This window comes from Lissotriton helveticus, chromosome 1_1 (genome assembly GCF_964261635.1).
Source record: "Lissotriton helveticus chromosome 1_1, aLisHel1.1, whole genome shotgun sequence".
Lineage (NCBI taxonomy): Eukaryota > Metazoa > Chordata > Amphibia > Caudata > Salamandridae > Lissotriton > Lissotriton helveticus.
Window position 1 is genome coordinate 925,987,692 of NC_136057.1, and position 14,287 is coordinate 926,001,978.

Here is a 14,287-nt window from a genome sequence, read left to right on the forward strand (position 1 = left end):
TTGACCGGAAGGCATTAGGCCCCTTAGAGAAACCAGGCAATCAGTCTTCTGTATGTCACATTTCCTGAGCTTGCTGCCATGTGGAAATTGGCACTGGGCTCCCCCGTCTTCACTTGCAGTTACTGAGGGAATCCTGGTTAATTTATTTTCTTCTGCTCAGTAACATACTTCAACTTACCAGTTTTTAAGCCTGATATGAGGTTGTAGTCGGATGATAAAGTGTGGGGGAGCCAGGCCAGTTCCATGAGTGCCAGATAGGGGACCCTCTTTCCCACAGGGGGGACACTCTCTCCCACATGGGGGTCACGACGGAAAAAAGCCTATGGGGCCAGTATGGAAACCAGCACTTGCAGGCAGGCAGGGGACCTTCCCAGCCCCAGCCAAAGAAGTGGGCACCCAAAGATTTGTATGCAGGCACCCATGGGCCACCACATACAGTCACAAGCAGCACACAGCCAGGCACCCTGGGTCTTTCAGGCCTGGGTCAGAATGGGCATCCACCCACCCCACCAAGGAAGGCAAGGTCCACTAGTGGATACCTCTGCAGTGGGACCGGGGTGGCCTGCAATGGGCAATCAAGGGTCTGACCTTGAAAGGACAAAAGAAGCAGACCCCCCCGAGACACACCATGGGAGAGCCCCAGGGTTATTGACGTTCAAGCGACCTTTAGAAAGAAGTAGTCCTGGGGGGAACCCATGGCCACAAGGTGCATTCACATGTCAATGAGCAATGCGTCCTGCAAGTCATATTAAATCTTGAAGCTAACTGAGTTCTTCATTGACTCGCGAGCCAGGTGATTCACTGCTAAGAGTCACATGCAACTTTCACAAAGTTCGTCACCTGCAGGTGAATGAGAAGCAGGAGGAAGTCAGCTCCAATCATCCACTGCCCCCGCAATGACACAGTCAAATGCAGCCCAGCACCCCATCACGCCTCCCTTCTGGAAGTCGGCCTCCACAAATTAAAAATGTGTTTCCAGGCGCTCAGACCAAAAGCCCCACCCCGCCACCACATCAGTCTGGCAAGCTAGAGGCTCCCATGGCAGCAGATGGAGGAAACTCCAGCACTGGCCCTCGGAAAGTGCCACATAAATCTTTAAACCCCAGTCTGGACACACAGGTCCAGTTCACCTGGTACCTGGCATTGCAGGTACCTGGCAATGCACCGCAGCCATCCGCCACAATTTCAAAATAACTGAACTAATGAAAGCAAGAGAAAGCAACAGGATGGTTTACAGAAGTACCCTGGGAGCACATGTGAATTAGGCTGTCACTGAAAGACCATTTTAAAGCAAGGTTAAAAAAAACTACAGCCCTCATCCGCTCAAGCACGATGGAAGTCAGCCAGCAATAGAGCCATCCAAAAGTAGCATTTGTTTAACCACAACTAGAGAAGCAAAAGGTGTCTTGTCGAAAATGTGGTTTCAGGCAGAGGCGCCAAACCATAGTAAAGTGAGTGACTCAGCAAATTTGCAAGCATATTAGATTTCTGGAATCGGATTAACCGTCGCTCAGTTTTATCTTCCGTTACAACAATATATGTAATTTCCCAGTTAATATGGACCGGTGGTCAGGAAAATCAAACCATTTTCTTAACTATTCTTTAGACATGTATCTTACATAGACAGTGCCGGACTGAGAACCAAAAGCAGCCCTGTCATACTAGCCCACACAAGGCAGAGAGTGCGCTTATCTTAACTTGTATTTTTAATATTGGGCCATATTGTGTTTTTAACTATCACTCTGTCACTCTGTGCAAAGCGGTGATTACTACTGCCACTTGCACGCGCGAGTGCTTTTAAACTTGTATGTGCGTAGGGCGGCTGAATAATAGCGCCACTCGCACTCTCACCTGAACTGCGGCCCCTCTGCCTCGTTCCATCGCGGCTTCTGCCGATTGTGTGGAGGGCGGCTCACTTACCGCGGCTCCTAGTGCCGGTCCGGTGGTGGGAACGGGCGCCATATTGGGAGGAGTCCGAGAGCGCAGGGACCTGTGGCAGCGGTCCAGTCGCTCGAGGCTCCCTCCCATAAAACGATTGGGAGTCTCTTTTCACTCGTGGATTCCGGGTTGGTGGTAGCTGCCCGGCGCCATTTGCTGAGAGACTGCATAGCGGCAGACCTGACTATAATTGCTCTACAATTGCGCTTATCTTAACTTGTATTTTTAATATTGGGCCATATTGTGTTTTTAACTATCACTCTGTCACTCTGTGCAAAGCGGCGATTACTACTGCCACTTGCACGCGCGAGTGCTTTTAAACTTGTATGTGCGTAGGGCGGCTGAATAATAGCGCCACTCGCACTCTCACCTGAACTGCGGCCCCTCTGCCTCGTTCCATCGCGGCTTCTGCCGATTGTGTGGAGGGCGGCTCACTTACCGCGGCTCCTAGTGCCGGTCCGGTGGTGGGAACGGGCGCCATATTGGGAGGAGTCCGAGAGCGCAGGGACCTGTGGCAGCGGTCCAGTCGCTCGAGGCTCCCTCCCATAAAACGTAATGTGCTGGAGGGAGCGCAGCGGACGAGCGCAGTGGGCGCGACGGAGGCGCGCCGGAGTCGCGCTAGAGTCAAGCTCGTCTGCGCTCGTCCGCGAGCGTCCGGGGCTAGGGGCTAAGGACCCTGTTGGTCCAGTAGTGTATACATCCGCTGACTTGTTAGCGTTGCGACCCACTATTACCACATGCCCCCCCGTACCCCTTAATACGGTGAAACGGACATTTCGTTTAGGCATTACTAATCCCATTAATATAGCTATGGACCTTGGCTCTAATTATGCGGTGTTGGAAAGTGCGGCTGGCACTATTTGCAATTTTAAATGTGTTTATTTAAACACCCGTTCTATGCCCAAACATCAGATGGACATTTTTTTGCTGCTATCTGATATTAAACCGGATCTACTTTTGTTGTCCGAGACATGGCTTACTCCGGATTCTTTACCGGACATCTTGGCTGCCTTGCCTGCTGAGTATTACATCATGTCTGTGTCACGACCGGCAGGTAAAATTGGGGGCGGGGTGGCCATTATCTCCAATAAGAAACATCAACTGAGACAACTCTCCTCCTTGGATTTACCTAATGTGGAGAACATTGTTGCTAAACTGGATACTGTCAATGGGACACTTGTGGTGGTTTTGTTATACCGCCCGCCCCAAAATATGGCTACGTTTCCTGCTATTTTCGCTGAGCAATTGGCCATGCTGACCACTAATAATTCTAAATTACTTTTGATCGGGGATCTTAATCTCTGGTTTGATGATATACTATTAGACCCCCAAGCAGCTGAAATGAAGGATCTTTTGAGTGACCTGAATTTAATACAACACATAGACACTCAAACTCATCAAAAGGGCCATAGTCTCGATCAAATCTGGTCATTGAACCTACCTATTGATCTTATTGATATTAAACCATGTAGTTGGTCTGATCATTTTATTATTAGTTTCTCTTTTTGTGTTGCGAAAGCCCCTCAATTTAAACTGAAGGCTACCAGTCTGACTCGGAAATGGTCCTCTTTGGACATTTCAACTTTCTTAAATTTGTTAAAGTCTACCTTGCCAGAACAGAGCCTGGATGTGGAAATTGCTGACTGTAGGCTTCAAGAATGGCTTAACTCGGCCATCAATGCTTCTGTTCCTCTCACTCACTTCGATAACTCTCGCGGGGCGGCCGCACATAAGTGGTACACACCGGAGTTGAGGAAACTAAAACTTGAAGTGAGGCAACATGAGAGGACATGGCGTACTAATTACTGCCCTCAAGCAAAAATTGCATACTGTCTAATTCGTAAAACCTACCAAAAGACACTGCACACTCACAAAACTGATTATTTCTCTTCTAAAATACTCAATGCGACTAATAAATCGAAAGAAATATTCAGGATTGTGACTGAGCTGTGCAATGATGAAAGGACTTCTCCCCCAGTTGTCCCTTCACAATGCCTCTGCAATTCCTTGAATGATTATTTTTATGATAAAATAGTATTGATTAAGGATACTCTATCCAGGCTTCCAGTTTGCATGCCGATAGATGATACCTTTTTTAATCCCCTTACTTTGCATTCCTTCCCTTTAATTACAGACCAAATCCTTCCAGACTTGCTTACCAGAGTTAAATCTGGATCTCCTCAGGATGTCTGTCCTCCTCATATAATGAGGGAGATTGGTCGGGCAATCCCTAATAGCCTGCTTCCTCTGCTCAATAATTCCCTGATGTCAGGGATTGTTCCGGACAGTTTTAAACAGGCTTTGCTGATCCCTTTAAAAAAGAAACCCGGCATTGACTCTTCAGACCTCTCAAATTATAGACCAATATCGTTACTGCCTTACCTATCCAAAATATTGGAGGCCCATGTGACCAATTGTCTATCAAGCTTTGTGGAAGCCTCTGGTTATTTACAATCTAACCAGGCAGGTTTCCGGCCTGGTCATTCCACCGAGGCAGTGATATTGGCCGTTCAGAACACCTTGAGGTCTAATGCTGACGGGGACCTGCACCAGGCCTTGGTGTTATTAGATCTGTCCGCCGCGTTCGACACGGTTGACTATACCATCTTGGCCAACCGTGTCGAACAGGCTGGACTTCGAGATTCGGCTCTGGCCTGGATCAGGTCCTTTATTTCAGAACGTACTCAGTCGGTTCGTCTGGGTCCTTTTACAGCTCCTAAAAATATTTCCTTCTGTGGGGTTCCCGAAGGATCTTCCTTGTCCCCTTTATTATTTAACTTGTATATGCGGCCTCTTTTGTTCTCCTTACAACAGTTTAATGTTGATGTATACAACTACGCAGATGATCTGCAGTTGGTTTTTGTCTTAAACTCAGACAATGCGGCTGAGGATTTTCGAGCAACCATGTCCTTTATTCAAAGGTGGATGTCCTTAAACCACCTTAAGCTAAATCCGGGAAAAACGGAGCTCATCCTACCTGGGAAGAGTGAGATTAGTTGGAACCCTTGTTTCTGGCCATCGGACATGGGCTCGCCTCCTAAAAAATCCCGTACAACAAAAAGTTTGGAAGTGACTCTCAGTGAGGATCTCTCCTTGGAAACTCAAGTTGGAACAGTGGTCTCTACGGGGTTTTTCCAACTGAGGAAGATCAAGAAAATAGCACATCTCCTCACAGGTTTGGCCTTAATTCAAGCAGTCAGTGCTCTCGTCCTTTCTCACATCGATTTTTCAAACGGCCTCTATTTGGGGGCTCCTATCGGCCAGTTGAAAAGATTGCAATATCTGCAAAATCAAGCAGCGAGACTTATTTGTAAAGTCCCGAAGTGGGAATCGATTAGACATGGACTGGAGACCTTGCATTGGCTGCCTGTGGAGCAGAGAGCAATGTTTAAGGTGGGTTGCATTGTGTTTAAGGCTTTGGAGGGCAAGGGTCCCATGTTTCTTAGACAACTGCTGCGTAGATATAAACCTTCGCGCAGCCTGAGATCTGCCCACAAAGACTTACTTGAGGTTCCCCGTTTTAAAAGGAAACGTCAGGGAGGCAGCAGCTTCCAATTTTTAGCTGCCTCATTGTGGAATTCACTCCCCCTGACCCTGCGACATAGCAGGGACCTCCTTACCTTTAGGAAGACATTCAAAACTTTTCTTTTTTCTCAGGTCTATTGTAAGTAGCGATTTGCGTCTTTTATGTACTGTTGTGTTTGACTTTCTCCAGCGCCAAGAAGCCTTCGGGCGTATGTGCGCTTAACAAATAAAAAATAACATAACAAATAACATAACAGTGATAGAGAGCCTATCACTACAAAGTGGGTTTGAGGGGTTCGCTACTATTTTTTTTTAACTAGGAAAATGGTGCATTTTGCAACACATTTTTCTTCATATGCTCCCTTTTTTGCAGCTGCTTTTCCCCCTAAATACTTTTTTCTTCTGCCTGCTCACCCTTTCTCTCAATCCTCGTCACATGATCTTTAACAGGAACATTTATGATTTGCCTCTCATCCCTCCTTTCTTCTGCTCCCTCATTCTCACTATTGTTGTCCTTCTATTGCTCTTGTTATTACTTCAATCCTCCTCACCCCCTTTCTCTCTGGCCTTTTCCTTGCTGCCTTCTCTTATTCCCTTCAAGTCCTGTACTGAGTAATACTCGCAGCCGTTGCTTTTTTCATCCATGCCCCTTTCCCTTTCTGTTTACTCACTTTTCTTGCTGTATTCCCCCTCTAGTTTCCCTCTTTTGATTTTCTACAACCAGGTTTCTCACCCTACCTCCTCTTTGTCTACCTTCAACCGGTTTCCATACTCTCTCCTTTGTTCTGTGTTTTCTTACTCAGCGCACAGGCGCCTGGAGATGATTTACGCATGTGAGAATTTATATCAGTGTGCATAAGTTAGGGACCTAGGGCCATATGAATGAAGACAAAGTGTGATTGCAAACGCTCAAATTCGCAGAATTTCAGCGTTTCCGATCGCAATTTAGGCAGTGTGCAATGTAGCACACAAAAACCCACTCGCAAAATAAGGAAACGCAAAATTTGCGATTCCCTATTTTGCTAATGTATTTAAGGAATCCCAAATTGCGATTCCTTAAATGCAATGTAGGAATAATAATAATATGAAGCACCCAAGTTGTGCAATTTTGGCTTGAGAAATCGCAAATTACCACCAACTTCAGGTTGGTGGTACTTTGCGATTTCTTTGAAAACTGCACTTTTTTTGCATTTTTCAAAGTGTCATATGGTGCACATACATGCCCTTAGGGCATGTATGGGCGCCACATGTGCACACATGCTTATTTCAGGGTTGCAACAGGGTGTCCTGTTGACACCCTTGCAACCTTGATAGTGCATTCTCAATTTGCGATTCTTTAATTGGGAATCCCAAATTGAGAATGTCTTCACATTCATTCCAATGGGCCTTCTAGCCCATAGGAATGAATGGGAAGGTATTCCTTATTGGCGAATCTCAATATGCGATTCGCCAATAAGGAATATGTAGGATTCACAAAATATATAGCTAATCCTACATACATTGCATTTTGCGATTCTCTAATTGCGATTCCCTAAAAATCGCAATTTGAGAATTACAAAACGCGTTTTTCATACATATGGCCCCTAGGGACTAGAGAAGCCGAAGGCACATTGTTAGTGACTTTACTTAAATACATACTTTGCTCATTTAGAAGGCAGAGCTCCGATGCACAATGTAGCAAACACGTAAGATTTCGCATTTCAAAATGGTATTATTGTTTTTAAAAAAATCATGAAAGAAAGTTTCTTTACCAAACCATGCATTCTAGAAATGATAGAGTTTCCTCCAAGACATCATCGACCTCAGAAGAAGGAGACATTCCGGACTTACGAAACCCCAGACGTGGCCTTATATGCCGAGGTTAGGTTTAGCTTCAGATGCCAAGGAATAGCCACACATATATCACCTCAAACGCATTGTTTAGAGATGCACAGCATTAAATGCCAAGACACAGGCGTATTTGGATGCTCTAGATGTGGCAAGCAATCTTGGTGCCTGGGATGTTCGTTGTAAATTGTGCATTGATCAACTTATCATTGGTATACATTTTGTAATGAAATGTACATTGACCTCGACTTTTGTGTTCATTTGAGTTTCAATATCATCCTCAGCTAAAATATAATACAAAAATAAAAAGATGATTCCGGTCAATAGCTTTAGCGTATTCTCTTCGTTTTAGTAGCTTTTTCATCTCAATCTCAACAATGCTGCAACATTTCTGCCAGGGATTGCTCTTTGTAAAAATATTGTATTAGGCTCTCGGGGCTGTTGGTCTTTACAAGGCGCCCTACTGGGCACCCGCCTAGCCTTCTGGACACCTCCACTTGTGCTCACAGTGATGATGTATTTGTTCAGACTGGCCCTGGCAAGATAACTGAGGGGGTTGGACACTTGCTGCTGCTACCCCCTTTTGTACCGCTTTGGCCGCCATAAGTGTGGCAGGGTATGCTCAGACGTGAGTCCTTTGCTCACTTTGCCACTGGATTCAAGCAAGCCGGGCTGAAGACGGCTGGAATGCCAGAAACCGGTCCTCGGAAGCTTGTTTCCGGTCCAGGGAAGGCATGGCTTGGCAGTTCGGGCTGGACTGTTCCCATGAGGCACAGGGTCAGACTGATTTGCATATAGCCATGTCTGAACTGGGGTGGCAGAGTGGGCTAAAGAACGGTGATGGATCAAACCCAGATCTTTTGACTGGGTGTGAGTGTTTGATTGGTTCAGATGCTCCGTCCATCGCCACCCCCTTTTGTACCGCTAGTGCACTGAACGGCATTCCACGAGTTTGAACCCGAATGACTCTGCAGTCGGTAAATTGAGTGGCACTGCACCTGTTAATAGTAACACCTGTTATTTACAGCGCCTAAAAACGGTAAGGGAGTGCTATAGAGCTACATATAAAGTTAATTACGAGTATTCTGACCTGCTGTGGTTTTGTACTGTAATGTTGTGCGTTCTTGGCCACCAAGGCCTGATTGAGCTGCTCTTGTGAAATGCGGCAGCTCGAGGATCCAAAGCCTGCAGAATGCTGAGGCCGGCGGGCGCATCAGACATTATACAGCGAGGGCTGCATTATTTCTACAGAGCTTGTCGTAGAATGGAGCAAACTGAGATACCCGTGGCTGATACAGCGGCCAATGGCAGACTCCTTGAATAGAGGGGCTGGGTTTGTATCCCAGCGTGCCCTCTTAACTAAATTATGCGATCCCAGTCCAATCACATTATCTCTTTCTGCCTGTATTTCTTTATTTAACAAAAATATGAACATTAAGCAGGAGCACTGGAATTATGCAGCAAGGGAGGCCCAACCTCTGTGGATTAATGTGACACATTTTGTTATTGTATAACATCATTATTTTGTCATTTTTAGGTCGAGCGACCTATCTCAATGCGCATGCGCATTGAGAGCGGGAGCTCGATCTATTGCGGCTTAAACAGAGCTTACCGAGATCAGGCGATTCCCAGGCGATTTCTTCCAGTGCACGTGAAAGCGCGTGCACAATGCCACCAGCCGCTTGCCTCGCATTACCACATCAAAGGCAAGGCGGCCTCGTCTCAGGCCCCTGCTGCTTCACACCCTCATGCCGCTCTCCCCGCTCCGCCCCCTCCCCTGCCCACCGTGTCCACTTCACTTTGACGGCCGCAGGCCGTCTCTCGTGTTTCTGCTTGTTATTATCTCTCTTCCTCCTGGTTCTCTCGCTCTTTCGTTTCCTCCCTATTCACTCCTCCCCCTCTCTCGTCTCCTTCTCGAGGCCTCTTGTCTTTCTCTTGCTGTCCTTCTTTGCTCTATCTATTTGATTCTTTCCCTCCTCTTGTTAGAAGTGCGTGCTCTCGCTCAGCAGATGGCTGTGCAGGACTACTGTTCAGTATCGTGGTCGCTTTCACTTTCGCGGCCGTGTTTGTTGTAGCATCGATATTTGGTCAGCCAAAAAAAAAGTAATAGTAACCCTCGTAGGTGGCGTATGCCCTCGCAAGTGTCCTACCGCCGTAGCGTTTACCTTCCATCTTCACAATGCCAGATAAGCCAATGTCTGACAGGTAAATAAGAGCGTGAGAGATTTACAGGCATATGCTCCGGGGTCCCAGAAGAATAGACGCAGCCAACGCATAACTAAGGAACAGCACCTCTCTCTCTCTCACAAAGGCATCTGCTTTCTCTGCCTCGTCCCGCTTTACCTCTCCCGTGTTTCTATCTGACTGTCTTGCCCTGTCTCTCACGCCATCGCCCTCTTTCCTATCTCGCCACACACCCCACTCCCTCTACCCCCTCTCTCTCTCGCCCCACGTAGCTCAACATCACATATAGAGCAATACAAAATTTGAACATACATGAATTTAGAAAGGGGACCTTAATTTAAAACGTATGAAATAGGATTTTCTGATAAGTTCAGAAGGGACGCGCTACGCTCCAATTATACATACACTCCCTGAATGAAGGATTACATGAATGGTGGGTTGCTGGCATAGACAGGTAGAGGAATGTATGGATAATAACAATAATGAGCAGGGCGGCTGCAAGGCGATATCCACGTATAATCCACAGATCAGTGCTGGCGCTTCTTCACAAGAGGCTGAAAGGCGCTATACACTTCCGATCGACAGATCAGTGCTACCGCTTCTTCAAGAAAAAACATGTACTAGAAAGGAGCTACTTTAAAGGCGCGGAGGTGGTCTTTGACAGGTCCACGCTAGAGGTTTTCGCAAGCAATAGCGCTAAGATGTGTTGGGGAGTTAACCACTTACAGCCACAAGAACAGAGATGGCGTTTGGTCACAAAAAATGGACCGTAAAGGAGCTACTTTCAAGCCGTTAAGCATTGGCATTGGGTAGGAATAAGGTGTTAGGAGGCCGCGAGGTACTACACCCACTTACAACCTCGGACCAGAGGTAGCGGGTAGAGAGGTAGCGCTATGAACAGTACCCTGCCCGCTGACATATCGGATCTAGCTCGTGCTCAGAAGAGTCTGTACAGGAAAGGCACTGCTTTCAGCTGCCATTGGCAGGGGAGGTGGGCTTTGGAGGTAGTAGGAAGAGACGGCATATTTATTTACAACCAACAGATCACACCTAGCGCTTCTTCGCATGATCACAAACTGGAAAGGGGTTATTTTTAAGGCGCTGTGGATGCGGGCTTCGAGAAAAGTTATGGCGCAGCGCTGAGTTCCTCTCCATTTACAGACCTCCGACCATAGGGGGTGGTGAAGGGAGGAAGCAAGACACGGTTTACTCACACACTGACAGATTACAGCTACTGTTCGTTCATTACAATTGGATCGCAAAGGCGCTAGTTTCAAGGCTCTGACAGTAAAATGGGCGAGCATGAGATGTCAGGAGGTAGAGAGGTCCTATTCACTTACAAGTAACAGACAGAACTAGCCTTTGTTAGCACGCACATGGAAGGCGCTGCTTTCAAGGCGCTAGAAGTGAAGATTGACCGCAGCACGCAAGAGTTTGCCCCTCCATCTTCTCGTCCCTTGTGCACACTTGGAAAAGCACACTGAAGCAGAGGAGTCTCATAGCCGCAGGTAGCTAGTTTAAAGAAAAAAGTTATCTTACCGTTTAAATCAAGCTTCTTGAGATATATATCCCTGGTGATTCATGATCAAAATAAGGTTCCTGCATTCATTCATCCGTTGGTTTTGTTCCTCGTTGACGTTGGCTCCAGTGGTAACCAGCATTGGCATAGCCAATAGGTCTCGCCTTTGGGACCTCATAAGCATTTAGCTATGCAGCACAATATCCTCGGTGCAACAACATTAACTGCTGCATGGCTAAACACTTATAAGATCCCAAAGGCGAGACCTATTGGCTATGCCAATGCTTGTTACACGTTACCACTGTTTGAGCACAGGGTTCAACTCGGTGGTACCAGCTTGACTCCCAAATACAAGATAAGCAATAGAAATGTGCTCAGTCAACCTTTGCGAAGAGCCTTCCAGTGCACGTCAGCATGTGTCATCTCGTTTTAGTAACTTTTGGTCCATTTGAGCTAGACACTTGTTTTGGTTAAAATCTGCAGATTATGCAGCAAATGATGGATTATGTGGCAAACCAATATTTATGCGGAAAACACTGTGATCACAAAAACGCAGTGACTCTGGCTTTAAGCAGTGATTCGGTTCACAATGTGTTAAGTAAGATAATGCATACATTATGTGCTGTTGAAAAGCACTCTGAGAGTTGGGAATTTTTCTACCAAGTATGTGGAAAGTCCTGGTGAATTAGGCCAGGATGGAGACAACGAAGTTGGATTAAGAAGGCCCATGAGCACAATCTCTGTTTTCTAACCATTTAAGCAGAGGCATTTTTTCAGCATCCAGTTCTGAACTTGCGCTAGGCCGTGTGACACAGTCAAAGGATTTCCAGGTGTATTTTCTAGCTTACAGTGGATCTGGGTGTTGTCTGCAGACAAATGGTAGCTACTTTTTTGGCTGTTTGGGATCATGGAAAGGCAGGGCTTTGTAAACGTTGAACAGCAAAGGCTGTAGTGTTGAGTCTTGAGGTACCCCACAGGTGGTGTTGACGGAATTAGACTTGAATGAGCCTATTTTGACTTGAAGGGAGTCTGTGGATAAAGTCCGGATTCTTCCAGAAAAAGGCCCAACTGCCCCCAACAGGAAATTTTAATATTTAGCGGCACAGTTGCAGATTTAGTGAGGTCATTGTCTGATGGCGGTTCCACCGCCTAGATGTTCTTTGTGAACAATAAGTGGCCTGTAACTTTATATGCAGCGATACTGGACAACACTCTCCGGTGTCCTCACCCGCACCCCAAGATTGATGATGATAGTCAAGTCAAGTCAAGTCAAAAATTTGTATAGCGCACTACTCACCCGCAGGGTGGCGCTTGAGGGGGGGGGGGGGTTGTTACTTATCAAATAGCCAAGTTTTGAGTTGTTTTCTGAAGGAGAGGTGGTTCTGTGTAAGGCGGAGGTGGGTGGAGAGAGAGTTCCAGGTTTTGGCCGCTAAGTAGGAGAAAGATCTTCCTCCCATGGTGGTTCTTTGGATGCGTGGAATCGCGGCGAGGGCTTGATTGGACGATCGTAGTTGGCGGGTGGGGGTGTAGAAGATCAGGCGCGTGTTGAGGTATTTGGGTCCTAGGTCGTAGAGGGCTTTGTGTGCGTGGGTGAGGAGGCGGAATGTTATTCTGTTGTTGACGGGGAGCCAATGAAGGTCTCTCAGGTGACCGGATATGTGATTGTGGCGGGGTATGTCTAGGATGAGTCTTGCGGAGGCGTTCTGAATGCGTTGGAGTTTTTTCTGCAATTTGGCTGTGGTTCCGGTGTAGAGGGTGTTTCCGTAGTCCAGACGGCTTGTGACAAGTGCTTGGGTGACCGTCTTTCTTGTTTCGGTGGGGATCCATCGGAAGATCTTTTTGAGCATGCGTAAGATGTTGAAGCATGATGATGAGATGAAGTTGACTTGTCTGGTCATCGAGAGAGAGGAGTCTAGAATGAATCCCAGGTTGCGAGCATGGTCCGTTGGTTTGGGCGCGCTGCCTAGGGCCGGTGGCCACCATGAGTCGTCCCATTCGGAGGGGGATGACCCAAGGATGAGGACTTACGTCTTGTCTGAATTCAGTTTTAAGCGGCTGTTCTTCATCCACTCGGCTACGTCTTTCATCCCTTCGTGTAGGTTGGTTTTTGCGGTGTTTGGGTCTATGATAGCACATCATTGTTAGAAGAGCAGCCTCAAAAAGACAAAGCAACCTTGGCCTACTTGCCTTCGATGCCTTTTCAGGGCAGCCTCAGTTTTATAGATGGCTTCTCATCTCTGATGACTGTGACTTACCTTGAATTTGTCTAACATTACCACCTGGCACTCATGGAGTAATGCTGGCATTAAAAATGCTGGGCTCTGATGAGAGGATGTCAAATTGTCAAATTGGGTAATGTTTACAATGCCAAGCCCTTTTCTTAGCAATAACTACTGCAAGTGGTTGGAAGACAAGACTGATATCAGGAATGAGGACTGGGGCATAGGAATGCCTCATCCTGCAGTGGTGACCCTCAATGAACGGTTTAAAATAATTCAATTTAATTACCGTCACTGCATGTATATAACATCTTACCAACTCAGTAAAATATATATGATACCCTCGGGAATAAGATGTAGGCGTGGATCTGAGAAAACTGTGCTGGATGTGCCAAAGTTCACTGCCCTTTTGGATTCAAGTAGATGTTGCATCCTAACCAGTCACATGAACCTTCTCCGACCCAAGGCGTACTTGTGGGGCCCTCTTACATGGCAAAGAAGGGAGATTCTTTTATTTGGTATTTCTTTTTGCAAAAGATAGAAATGCCATGATGTTGAGATCCACAGCTGGTTCTGGATTACTGACTGGATGAGGGACCTCCGCACATGGGCTCCTGCTGAATGTATAGTACTGAATCCGACGAAGGTATGGAGGGGCCATGAACGAGGGGCCATGAACATTGAAGATCTTTCTTCTTGAAGGGTCCATGCACTCAGAAGGTCCCTATAGACGGCTAATGCACCTGAATGTAGGCGATGGACAATACACACCTGCTTCCTTGACGGCCTGGAAGTTTAAGTCTTTATTCATTGCGGGTGGTAGGATCCTGATACGCCAGTGCCCTTATGACCAAGGTGAAATGGACCCCATACATGCATTGGCATTATTTGCATTACCTGGTGACAGGAGAAGATTGGGACTTGGGGCATGCAGGAGAATGGACAGGTGTTGCATCACGGTGGCTGCAGATCTTTTTTTCATGTTGTCTTCACCATCATATCTGATAGGCATGTAGCGAATGTCACACAACTGTAGAACCCATTCTTCTGGTTTTTTTTAATGAAAAACAATACA

The 14,287-nt window shown here is 46.7% G+C and overlaps 1 long non-coding RNA gene and 1 pseudogene across 1 annotated transcript in view; one reads left to right on the top strand and one right to left on the bottom strand.

The window, feature by feature from the left end:
• The window catches only part of LOC144771478 (uncharacterized), a 317,699-nt gene that overhangs the window by 238,271 nt on the left and 65,141 nt on the right, over window positions 1-14,287 (top strand). The window lies entirely within an intron of this gene.
• On the bottom strand, window positions 661-813 carry LOC144779959 (5.8S ribosomal RNA; annotated as a pseudogene).